Source organism: Phodopus roborovskii, unplaced genomic scaffold (assembly GCF_943737965.1).
Source record: "Phodopus roborovskii unplaced genomic scaffold, PHOROB, whole genome shotgun sequence".
Taxonomy (NCBI): domain Eukaryota; kingdom Metazoa; phylum Chordata; class Mammalia; order Rodentia; family Cricetidae; genus Phodopus; species Phodopus roborovskii.
This window is the reverse complement of record NW_026125595.1, coordinates 181,159-193,646: the sequence shown is the minus strand read 5'-3', so window position 1 is coordinate 193,646 and position 12,488 is coordinate 181,159. Positions and strand designations below refer to the sequence as shown.

Genomic DNA, 12,488 nt, shown 5'->3' with positions numbered 1-12,488 from the left:
TTTTTGTGTGGGCATCATGGGGCTGGTTATCCATTAAACCACAAGGAACCCTGAGAGTTTGGAGAAACACAGATAGAGATTACTCCCATTTTTAGAGAGAACTCTAAACAATAAGGCATCTCTGTTGGGAAAAATATCAGAACCTGGAGGGTCAAAAGTAAAAGAGAGCGAACATTCTTCTGAATTAATTTTGTGGGAGTTGTGAATTCTTTTTATTTAAGATCTAAACAAGTAGCATGATGGGTAGCTGGTCAAGATCTTAGTTTTCCTGGCTGAGTTTTCTCTGGTCTGTGTTCTTTGTTATGTCCCCCTTTTTCAATTCTGATTTTGTGAATTTGCATGTTCTCTCTCTGCTTTTTCAGTAGTTTGGATAAAGGTTTGTCTATCTTATTGATTTTTTGAAAAACCAACCCTTTGTTATATTGATTTTTTTTTTGCATCGTTTCCCTGGTTTCTGTTTTATTGATTTCAGCCCTCAAATTTATTATTTTCTGGTGTCTACTCCTCCAGGGTGAGTTTGCTTCTTTTTGTTCTAAGGCTTTCATTTCTGATGTTAATTCTCTATTGTGACTATCCTCTGTTTTTTTCATATGGGCACATTGTGCAATGAACTTCTCTGGTACCACTGCTTTCAAGGTGTACCATTAGTTCAGGTATGTTGTGTCCTCATTCTTCTTGAATTTTAGGATGTCCTTAATTTCTTTATTTCTTCTTTGACCCAGGTATTGTGCAACTGAACATTGTTCAGTGTCCATGAGTTTGTAGGGGTTCTGCAATTTGTATTGTTGTTGTATTCCAATTTTAAAGCACGCTGGTCATATAAGATACAGGAAACTATTCCAATTCTCTTCCATCTGTTGAGGTTTGTTATGCCACCTACTATTTGGTCGATTTTAGAGAAGGTTTCATGTGGAGCAGAGAAGAAGTTATATTCTTTTGTGTTTGGATGGAATGTTCTATAGATGTGTGTTAAACCCAATTGAGATGAATCTTCTGTTAATTCTTTTGTTACTTTAAGTATATGACTGGTGGTCCTACCAATTGGGGACAGTGGTGTGTTGAAGTCTCCTAAGTGTGTGAGGTTTTATGTGAAGTTTGAGTTTTAGTAGCATTTCTTTTATGAATGTGGTTGCCTTTGTATTTGGATCATAGTTGTTTAGAATTGAGACTTTGTGTTGATGGATTTTTCCTGTGATAAATACGGAATGACTGTTTCTTCTCTTTTGATTAACTTTGTTTGGAAGTCTAACTTGTTAGATTTTAGGATAGCCATACCTACTTGCTTCTTTGGTCCATTTGATTGGAAGATCTTTTTTTTTTTCCTTGAACTTAAATTTTTGAATCAGAGCATTTATTAAAAAAAATTATTAATTTACATGTCGATCCCAGTTCCCTCTCCCTCCCTCCCTTTTGCCCTCTCTCCCCTCTCACATGCACCCTAACCATCCTCCCCTCCTATCTCCTCACCCCAATTCAATATGTAGGGGAATGCCATCCAGTTGGGGTCATGTAGATCTGACAGGTCTTGTGAACTAGGGACTAGGGCTTCTCTCCTATCTTTAGGTTAAGGCAGTTATCCCTCCATGGGGGATATGTTAGCAAGGTTTTTTTTTTTTGTGCATCAGGGATACATTCTGGCTCCCCTGTCTGAGGTCCCTTAGATGCTCAGTCCTTCTGGCTGAGACCCATATTCAGGGGGGCCCTGAGTCAATCCCATGCTGGCTTCCCAGCTATCAGTCTGGGGGCCCTATAGTTCCACCTTGTTCAGGTTAAGTTGTTTCTGTGTTTCTGCAGCTTGGCTTGTCCTCTCCATCTGCATCTGGGTTCTATATCTCGACTCAGTGTTTATGTATGGGTGGTTGCTCCTGTTTCCAACAGGCATTAGGTGAGGGCTCCATGGATAAGTTAGTTGTTGATCTCACTATCCGGGAAGAGCATTTATGGCAGCCTTTCCATGGAAGCTCAAATTGTTAGTTGGCAGGAGTCTTGTAGTTCTCTAGACTTATCTTTGTGTTCAACTTTATCTTCAAACCAATATTGGCTACCTGTTTTATGCTCTCTCTCTCTCTCTGTCTCTGTCTCTGTCTCTCTCTTTCTGTCTCTCTCCTGTCTTCTATTCCAACTGGGCTCAATCTGGAAGATCTTTTCTTATCCTGAGGTCATGTCTATCTTTGAAGCTTAGATGTATTTCTTATACGCAGCAGTGAGATGGATTCTGTCTTCATATCCACCCTCTTAACCTGTGCCTTTTTACAAGCAAGTTATGACCACTAATGTTGAGAGAGAGTAAGGACCATGGATTGTTAATGCTTGTTTGTTTTAGATTTGTTGTTGGCAATGGTATTGTGAATATATTTGACCTCGTTTATATGCATGGTTTCTGGTGTAGCGATACTACCTGTTGCCTACAACTTTGTGGATGTAGTTAACCTTCTTGGGTTGGAGTTTTCCTTCCAATACTTTCTGTATGGCTGGATGTGTAGATACATATTGTGAAAATCTGACTTTGTTATTAAATATATTGTGTTCTCCATCTATAGTGATTGAGAGTTTTGCTGGGAATAGTAGCTTGGGCTGGCATCCATGAACTCATGAACTCTTTTGTACTTGTAGAACATCTGTCCAGGACCTTCTCACCTTTAGGCTTTCCATGAAGTAATTTTCATAGGTCTGCCTTTAAAATGTTACCTGGAAATTTTCCTATACTGCTCTTAATGTAATTTTTTTATTGTATGTTAGATGTTTTGATTATTATATTCGAGGGGTCTTTTTTGTTGTTTGGCATGCTCATTGTACTTTCATGGGCATGTCCTTCAGATTGGGAAAGTTTTCCTCAATGATTTTGTTGAATATGTTTTTGTCACCTTTGAGCTGGGCTTCCTCACCTTCCTCTATACCTATTATTCTTAGGATTGGCCTTTTCACGGTGTCCAACATTTTCTGGATGTTTTGTGTTACAGATTTGTTGGATTTACAGTTTTCTTTGGTCAATGAATTTATTTCCTCTACTTTATCTTCTTTGCCTGAGATTCTGTCTTCCATCTCTTGAATTCTCTTGGTTGTGTGTGCATCTGGAGTTCCTGATAGTTTGCCCAGTTTTTCTATTTCCACCATTCCTTCGGTTTACGTTTTATTTATTATTTCCATTTCTGTTTTGAAGTCTTGAACCATTTACTTCACTTGCTTAATTGTTTTTCTGGCTTTCTCTACTTTCTTCAAGATATTTGTTCATTTTTTTCATTTTTGTTTGTTTTTTCTTCCATTTCTTTAAGGTATTTTCTCACCTCTATTTTGAGGGTCTCTACCATATTTTATGGCAAGAATTTTTAATTTGTTCTATTCTACTTCATCTGCTTTGTTGTTTTCCAGTCTATTTTGTGTAGATTCCATAGATTCTGGTGCTGTTATTCTTATCATTCTGTTGTTAGGTGTTTTATTATATTGCCATCTTCCCATAGCTTCTTCCCCGGTGTGTTTTGGTGGGTCAGAAGATTGATGTCTGTAGCTCTTTGATGATCCAAGCTCTCTAGGAGGCCTCTCCACAGGCAGGGCCTGGCAATGGAGCTATAAGTTCAGATTCCAGCAGAAGACTGGTGATGCAAGTCAAAGATATTGAAGGCTGGGACACAGGATGCTCCTTACCTGGCATTTACCAAAACCCATCCAACTCAGTCCCTACCAAAGCCAATAGGTGCCTAAAGTTTTCTGGGTAGGGGACGAGGCTGGTGTGATACCAAACAGATCTTTATTTGAAGTCATCATGGTGCCATTTCTTGCTGTTTATTTATTTGCTTGCCTGTTCTTCCAGCTGCATGGCCACTCGCAGGGCCTTGATGACCTCTCGAAGGGCTGAGAAGTGCTTAGCCTGCTGGGCCAGGGCAGACTCTGCTTTGTTCACGAAGGTCTCCAAATCATAGTCTGGCTGATTGGTCATCTCAGAGAGCTCAAGCCAGCCAGGTCCTTGCTGTATGATCTCCCTGAGCTCCTCAATGGCCCTCTCTTCCAGCTCCCTGATCTGAGTCATAGCTTCATTGAAGCTGGACATCTGGGAAGACAGCTCCTCCTCTTCCTTGCAATCGACTGCCAGTGAGGTCCCATTAGAGCTGGCTTCCATCTCTTCTGTTTCCATTTGAATTGGCTGCTCTCTACTGGGCCCACTTTGGGACTCAGCTTCTTGACTCTGTCTGCGTATCTCAGTGTGTTTAAAGTATATTCACAGGAGCTTATGCCTGGTGAGATCATGGCAATCATGCAAGTCCTGGAGTTCTCCCCAATGAATGAATCCCTTAGCACCTGTGTGAGCTTGCTCTCACAGAATGGGGTGTGAGCCTAGTTCTTTCCCAGTGCCCTGATGCACTCCTTTAAAGCTAGGAGAGACTTGTTAATCTCTGCACCCTCCTTGTGAGTCTGCTGGTCAGCACTGGAAGTGTCAGCCCCTCGTTCATTCCCTGCTGGATCCACCAAGGGGAATTTGCCATGTAATCTCCCTTTGGATCGAAGAAGAATCTGGAAGCAGGCATGGGAGCGGGAAGAATTGGAGTTGGCAAATGTCTGTCCAGACGTCCTGCAAGCACTGCCCATGTTGATCATCTTGATGACATCATCAGCACAGTTAACCAGGTACTCCTGCAGTCCCACAACCTGCACCTGCTGCTTACTGTCTTCTAGCACACGTAACTTGGCCTTCTTGTTGAGCAGATCAAACACCTTCCCATTATAGATCTCAAAGAATGTCACATACACTTCCAAGTTTAAGTTCCAATAGCGAGGTTGACTCTTCAGAAGGAAGACATCCCGGGAAGCCATTGCATAGATCCCTTTAGATGCATTGTGAGATTTACCGGACAGGTCTTGACCCATTGTATGAGTCTTCCCACTGCCAGTCTGCCCATAGGCAAAGCAGATTGCTTTCCCCCCTTCAAAAATCATATGTACCAGTGGTCTTGCTGTGAATCTGTAGACGACTTCATTCGAAGCTGTTTCATCAAAGGCAAAATCGAAGCAGAATGCCTGCTTCTCCAGATACTTTGTCAAGTCCACTTTCAATTTGGGTTCATGTACAAGGAGGAAACATTTTCTGGGGACAGAAATCACATCGATTTTTTTCTTGTTCTTGTTTATTCAGTGGGTGCTTCCTAACAAACACACAGATCCTGTGCTCTTCAATAGGATCAGTCAGATTAAGTGGGTGACATTCCCTAGTAATCCAGAATTCTTTAATCATCCGGGCAAATTCCAAGTTTGCAAAGCTGCTATCATATTCCTGAGCTGGCTTTATTCTTATTTCCAAGTTCTGGGCTCTCTTCCCGTTTGCTCTTCATTTTTTTCCATTTCCTTCACAATACATGATTTCCTCTGAACTGAATTCCCAGGGTTTGCAGATATGTTTCGGTTGGGGTGGACTTGCTCTTTTGCCTCCTCGCTGACCATCAACAATGGTAATTCTGTCACTGCAGAACAGGAGGGCCTAGGAAGGCTAGCGACAACTGAGAACCACTTCCAAAAGTGTGTAGCCACAGGCAGCTCCACCTCCATCTCATTCTCCTGAGTGGCAAGTTGAACCTCTGGGATAGCAGGTATGCAAGTGGACTGGCTTCAAAGACCTTCTTTTGGAGCTGGAGTTTTGAAATTGACTGATCTGCATTTTTGCTTCGGGACTGCCAAATTTTCTGGCAGTGGCAGATTGTCCTTTGGGTATAAGGGAAGAAGCTGTAAAAGCTCTGGGTTTATTGCAGCCACATCATCAAAATCAATCTCTTTGCCCTTCGGGTTACCTCGTTCTTTCCATTCCACCAAAACACAGGATTTCTCTATGTTCACTGTGCTTATATTGGTACTGTGAATTAAGCCATTACTGCGTTGAATCTTGATGGAGAGAAGAGGAAACAATCGGGCAGGAAGCGACCCATTGACTCGGGGACAGTAGCAGGTAAAACAAACCCAAGAAACTTGAAAGAGACGTCTCTGCTAATACAGCGCAATCTAGAAACACCTTTTAAGTCAACTTCTACATACTTCAGGTGCACCCACTGAAAGCATGGCCACAAACTTCCAGAGACCTTTTCGTTAAGTACCTTTTAGAAGGTCAGCTCTTTGCATTATAATTTTATGTGTAATATCCATGTATTGTTAATTTTCTGCAGGTTGTAAAACACATCTCATGTAAGGGTAGCACTTCACTATTGAGCAGTGATGTACAGGAGTAGAATTTTTAACACAAAGGATTTAAAAATGCTTTGAAGATATTACGTCTCATAAAGTAGAATTTAACTGAGGTAGTACTGCCTCTAAAACACACGAAGATATGTGTATGCTGACCAGTCATGTTAGAATTTTGAATCCTAGCTACACATTTGTTCACCATGATTTTCCAGACATTTGACTCCAAACCATTACACAGAAGCTACTCCTGTTTTACAACAACATCTAGTCCCTTACCCTTATCATAGAACTTCCCCATAACATGATGCTCAGGGAGATATTACAGGGTCACAAGCAACCTTAAATTTTATTATATCATATCATATAGTTGTAGTTTTCTTCTCCAGAAAAGCATAGTTCTACCAGTGTGGTAATTGGACACTAGATTTTAAAAAGTAAGCAAATGATATATGAGTGGCCTGATAATGCAAAGCGTTCACTTAGGTCCTCATGCAGGGATGAGAAACATTCTTAGAAGAGATAGTAACAACCAGGAGCCTAGGCCTTGAAAGCTTTTACTAAGGGCCTGGTGTATTGACAACAAAACAGAGAACCTTGTCAAAAAACACGATATTTGCATGAGAGAGCTGGTAATTGTATGCAACAAAACCTTTGTGGACAGGTTGCTTCAGATCTGTAGATATAAACTACATAGAGCTATGGTTCTCAGTCCCAAGGCTTATTCAGCAATGATAATGAGATACACTGTATTCCCTAGCATTGCATTGTTTTAGTGGTGTTCTCCTGAGTTTGTCCCACTGAATGGGACAAACTTAAGAACAGTACTGGGAACACATTTCCTGTGTAATCCTCCCATCTCCCTAAGTAGCTAGACATGCTGTCTCCCATCCCTACTGAAATTGTTCAATGTGTAAAATGGAGCTTCAACTTAAAAGCCATTTAAGAAGGATAGCATATATGAAATGCAAACTATGTCTAGGCAGGCTCCTCTTTGAGTATTTTCCAGAGATAGATACATGTTATGTTAGAAATATTTGTGTTTATGGATGGCCTCTGTGGGTGAAGTGATTTCTCCCTGGGAAGGCATATTAATTCTAGAACAGATGCATTTTCATCCTGTTAGAAGAATGTTTATGAGATAAGCTCTTATGTTGATTCAAGTAGCATTAGTTCCAGTCTGTTGCTCTCCAAAGCAATGGCCTTACTGTCTTCTGTACTATACCTTCAAAATTCTTAAATTACTGTAACACCTCAGAGATTTAAAATTTCCATTAGAGTCAAGTAGCCAACTATCCAGTGCAATCACAGGAAAAGGATTTGCATATGGAGCATTGCTTCTGCCTTCAGACCAGAATAAGGAAAATTTTTTACCTTGCAGGAGGATTCAGGGTAAGAAACCAGGTGCTGGAGTCACCACTATGAAAAAAGTACATGACTGTTGTAGGGGGAGTGATTTTGTAATTTCCCAGCATGTTTTAATCTATGTCATGTGTTTGAACACAGACCAGAGTATGTATTTGTACAGTTTGTGAAAGTTGTTCTGAGCCAATGAATATTGATTTTGCTAATAGGTAACTGTTTGCAGATATGTTCAGTCCTGCATGACAGTATAATGTCAGCTCATAGGTTTGGGAAGCAGGTCATTGACTGTAACTAAGTGTCGGGTTACAGAGCTTAACACAAAATAACAGCATATTGGCAGCATCAGTCTGTCTCTTCTTAATTACTGTTCTGATAATTTGTTTGTGATGTATCAAATTTCTGAAGATCAGATTACTAAGCTAAGTCACTATTTATCTACACCCATGGTTAAGTATAAGTCACTAGTTAGCCACAAACTAACCCATTAGTTAGCCACACATACTAGCACACTAGTTACCCACACACACCATGCCACTTGTTAGCCATATACTTAACTCACTAGTTAGCCACACAATGAAGTCACTAGTTAGACAAACACCTAAATCAATAGCCAGCCCCATACCTCAGTCACAAGTCCATAAAACAAATAAAGCAGTACTTAGCCACACACACTAAGACATTAGTTAGTCACATACCTAAGTTACTATTCAGCTACATGCCTAAGCAGTAATTAACCACATTGACTAAGTCACTAGTTAGCCACAATGCTAGGTTACTAGTTAGCCACAGTCACTATGTCTTTAGTTAGCCACACATAATATACCACTACTCACCCACCCATAAAAAGTCACTCTAGTCAGCCACATATCTAATTCACTAGCTAGCCACAAACCCCAAGACAATAGTCAGCCTCACACACTAAGATAGTAGTCTATGTATTTCTATGTATTTAGTCACCTACACATCTAAGTCACTAGTTAGCTACAAACACTGTCACTAGTTATCCACAAACAATAAATCAGTAGTTAGACACACACACTATGACACTAGTTAGACACATACTAAGTCTGTCTAAAAGACTAACACTAAGGTGGACCCAGGACTTGGGAATCAGGCCTTTAATCCCGGCAGCAAGGATTTGGAGATAGGAGTGGCATGGCTGGATAGGGAGAGGAAGATAAGTTAGAGGAGCAAGAAGAGCATGCCGTAAGATGATTTTGTTTGAGAAGTTAGTCTGAGGGATCGAAGTGATAGCAGTCAATCTGAAGAGGCAGTGTGAGGACAGGAACACATCACTTGTCTGGGAATAGGTATAGGTAACAACTCTAGTAGCCACATACTCTGAATCTGTGATCCTTCAGTTTTCACCTTCCCCTCCCTGTTAGATTATTGTGAGTTTTTATTATTAAGATCTATTAGAACTTGTGCTGGAAGTGATGTTCTCTATGTGGAAGTGTGATATTTCAAAGTCAATAGAGGTAAAAATTTTAAATTATTAAAATATGTTAACTTTGTTTTTTGAAAATTACATTGGTATCTTTTTAATGTTTTTAATTTGTAAAATTTTTTTATTACACTTATCAAACCAGTTATCTCCAACTTACTCCCACCCTCCTTCTTCCCCTCCCAACTTCCCGGGCCCCCAGCCACTCTCCTCTCCCATCCAACCAACACTATACATGTAGGTGGATGCCTTCCAGGAGGGGTCATCTAAATCCTTCAAGTCATTTTATGTAGACACTAAAATGTCTCTCCTGTCTCAAGGTTAATGGAATATCCCTCCATGGGGATTTCCCCCCCAATGTCCTTTTTGCAACAGGGATACTTCCTGGCCCCACTCTCTGTAGACCCTTAGACTGCACAGGCCTTTTAGCTGAGACCCATATTCAGGGTTCTGTGTCAGTCCCATGTTGGATTCCCAGCTATAAGTCTGGGGCCCCATTAGCTCCTCCTTGTTCAAATCAGCCGTGTCTTTGGGTTTCTGCAATATGGTCTTGTCCTACCTCTCTGCATATGGATTCAATTTTGGCTCAGTGTTTAGTTGTCCAAGGTTGCTTCTGTTTCCATCAGCTACTAGATGAGGTCTCCATGATAGTGGATAAGTTAGTCATTGATCTCATTGACAGCGAAGGGAATTTATGGTAGCCTTTACACTGTTGCTCAAATTGTTAGTTGGGGTCATTCTTGTAGGGCTCTGTACATTTCTCTGGGTTTTGTTTCCTCTTCTAACCTATAATGGCTCCCTCTTTTATAGTCTCTTTCTTTCTTTTCTCTCCTCTGCTCTCCTCTCCTCTCTGCTCCTCTCCTCTCTTCGCCTCTATTCTCTTCTCTTCTCAAGTCTATTCCTCCCCTGACCAAATGTTCCAAGACCCACAATCTTTCCTATCCTCCCATTTTCCTTGTGCTAGTTCCCTCTCCACTCACTACCCACCAATACCCATATGCACTGAGGAACTTGACCCTTCCTGCTTATGTGAGTGTCCTTATATGAAACTCTTAGAATCCTCCTTCTATCCTAGTTTCTCTGGCAGTTTGATTTGTAGGGTGGTTATCCTTTGCAATATGTCTAAAATCCACATATGAGTGAATACATACCATGTTTCTCTTTCTGTGATTGGGATACATCATTCAGGATGGTTTCTTCAAGTTCCATCCACTTGTCTGTGAGTTTCAAGAATTCGTTGTTTCTGCCCACCCCCACAGAGTAGTGTTTCATTGTGTAAATGTGGCAAATGTTCTTTATTTATACTTCAGTTGAGGGACATCAAATTGATTCCAGGTTCTTGGTATTATAAATAATATTCCTAGGAACATAGGTGAGCACAAGTCTTAGTTGCATGGATTGGGATCATTTGTGTATATACATAAGAGGGAGAATACTGGGTTCCGTGCTAGTCTGATTCCCATTATCCTGAGGAACTGCCATGCTAGTCTCCAAAATGGCTGTACAAGTTTGCAGTTCAACCTGAAGTGGAGGAGTGTACCCATTTCTGCACATCCTCTCAAGCATAAGTTGACATTGCTGTTTCTAATTTTAGCAATTCTGACAGGAGAATGATGGTATCTCAAAGTTGTTTTAGTTTGCATTTCCTTGATAGCTAAGGATGTCGAACACTTTCTTTTTTTAATTATTTTTAAAATTTAATTTATATAACAAAGTCCATTTAAATGAAAACAAATATTTATAGAAAATATTTGAGAATTTGGGCCTTGTTCTTTCAAAACTACTTCATGCTGGTAAGGGGCACTGTCATGGGGGATTCAAAGAAGATTCCGAAATCCTGGCTGTAGTCTGTAAGGCTGCTTTGTCCAACTGTTTTGAATGTAGGATCACCTGGTACTCTTTTTCAGGTGGTCTGGCTTGATCAAACCACATTAGTCTGGAAGTAATCCACATCTTTTCATTTTCTGTGGAAACAAAAATAGAAATCCTTTTCCGCAGTAACTTGAACTTAAATTTTGGATTCAAAGCATTTTTTTAAATTTAATTTATTATTTTACATGTTGATCCCTGTTCCCTCTGCCTCCCTCCCTCCATCCTTCCCTCCCTTCCTCCTTCCCTCCCTCCCCCCTTCCCTCCCTTTTACCCTCTCTGCCCTCTCACATGCACTCTAACTACCCTCCCTTCCCATCCTCCCCACACCAATTCCATATGTAGGGGAAGGCCATTCAGTTGGGGTCATGTAGACCTGACAGGTCATGTGAAGTAGGGACTAGGGCTTCTCTCCTGACTCTAGATTAAGGCAGTTATCCCTCCATGAGTGATGTGTTCACAAAGTCCTTTTGTGCACCAGGGATACACCCTGGCTCCACTGTCTGGGGTCCCTTAGACTGCTCAGTCCTTCTGGCTGAGACCCATATTCAGGGGGGCCTTTGTCAGTCCCATGCTGGCTTCCCAGATATCAGTCTAGTGGCCATTAGCTCCTCCTTGTTCAGGTAAGCAGTCTGTATGTGTTTCTTCTGCCTGGTCTTGTCCTCTTCATCTGCATCTGGGTTCTAGTTCGACTCAGTGTTTATGTAAGGGTGTATTCTCCTATTTCCAACAGGCATTAGTTGAAGGCTCCATGGATAAGTTAATTGTTGATCTCAGTCTCTGGGAAGGACATTTATGATAACATTTCCATGGAAGCTCAAATTGTTAGTTGGGAGCAGTCTTGTAGTTCTCTAGACCTTTCTTTGTGTGTTGAACACTTTCTTAAATGTCTTTCATCATTTTTTTAATTTCCTCTATGAAGAGTTCTCTATTCACTTCTGTGCCCCATTTTAATAGAGTTATGTGGTGTTTGTTGGCTAGTTTCTTGAGTTCTTTGTATATTTTGGAAATCAGCCCTTTGTTGGATATAGGATTGGTGAAAATCTTTTCCTAGTTGTGGGCTGTGGTTTGTTCTTGTCCATTGTTTCCTTTGCCTTACAGAAGCTTCTAAGTTTGAAGAGATCCCATTCATTAATTGTTGATCTCACTGTCTGTGCTCCTGGAGTTATGTCCAAGAAGCAGTCTCCTGTACCAAGTTGTTCAAGAGTACCTCCCATTTTCTTTTCTAAGTGTTTCAGTGGGGATGGATTTATTTTGAGGTCTTTCATCCTTTTGGACTTGAGTTTTGTGCATGGCGATAGACATAGGTCTAACTTCAGTCTTCTACACTCCATCATCTAGTTGTACCAGCACCATTTTGATGGCAGATGTCATTCTGAAAATATGCTTCCCATACTGGTTAATGAATAAAGCACTATTGGCCAATAGGAAAGCTAGATAGGTGGGACTAGGAGATAAGGAGGAAAGAGGAAGTAGGAAGGAGGAGGCAAGATTGAGAGACTGGGGTGATGAGATGCCTGCCCTCTTCCCCGGTAAGAAGAGACCATGTGAAAATACATAGAGCAAGAGAAATGGGCTAATACTTAAGACAGAGCTATTCCATAAGAAACTAGTACCTGGCCAACAGCATTATATCAAATACAGAGTGTGT

At 40.9% G+C, this 12,488-nt stretch overlaps 1 pseudogene; it reads right to left on the bottom strand.

Annotated features, from left to right (window-relative positions):
• Nucleotides 1-3,745: 3,745 nt before the first annotated feature.
• Nucleotides 3,746-12,488, bottom strand: part of LOC127217060 (kinesin-like protein KIF2C) — a 189,445-nt pseudogene continuing 180,702 nt past the window's right edge.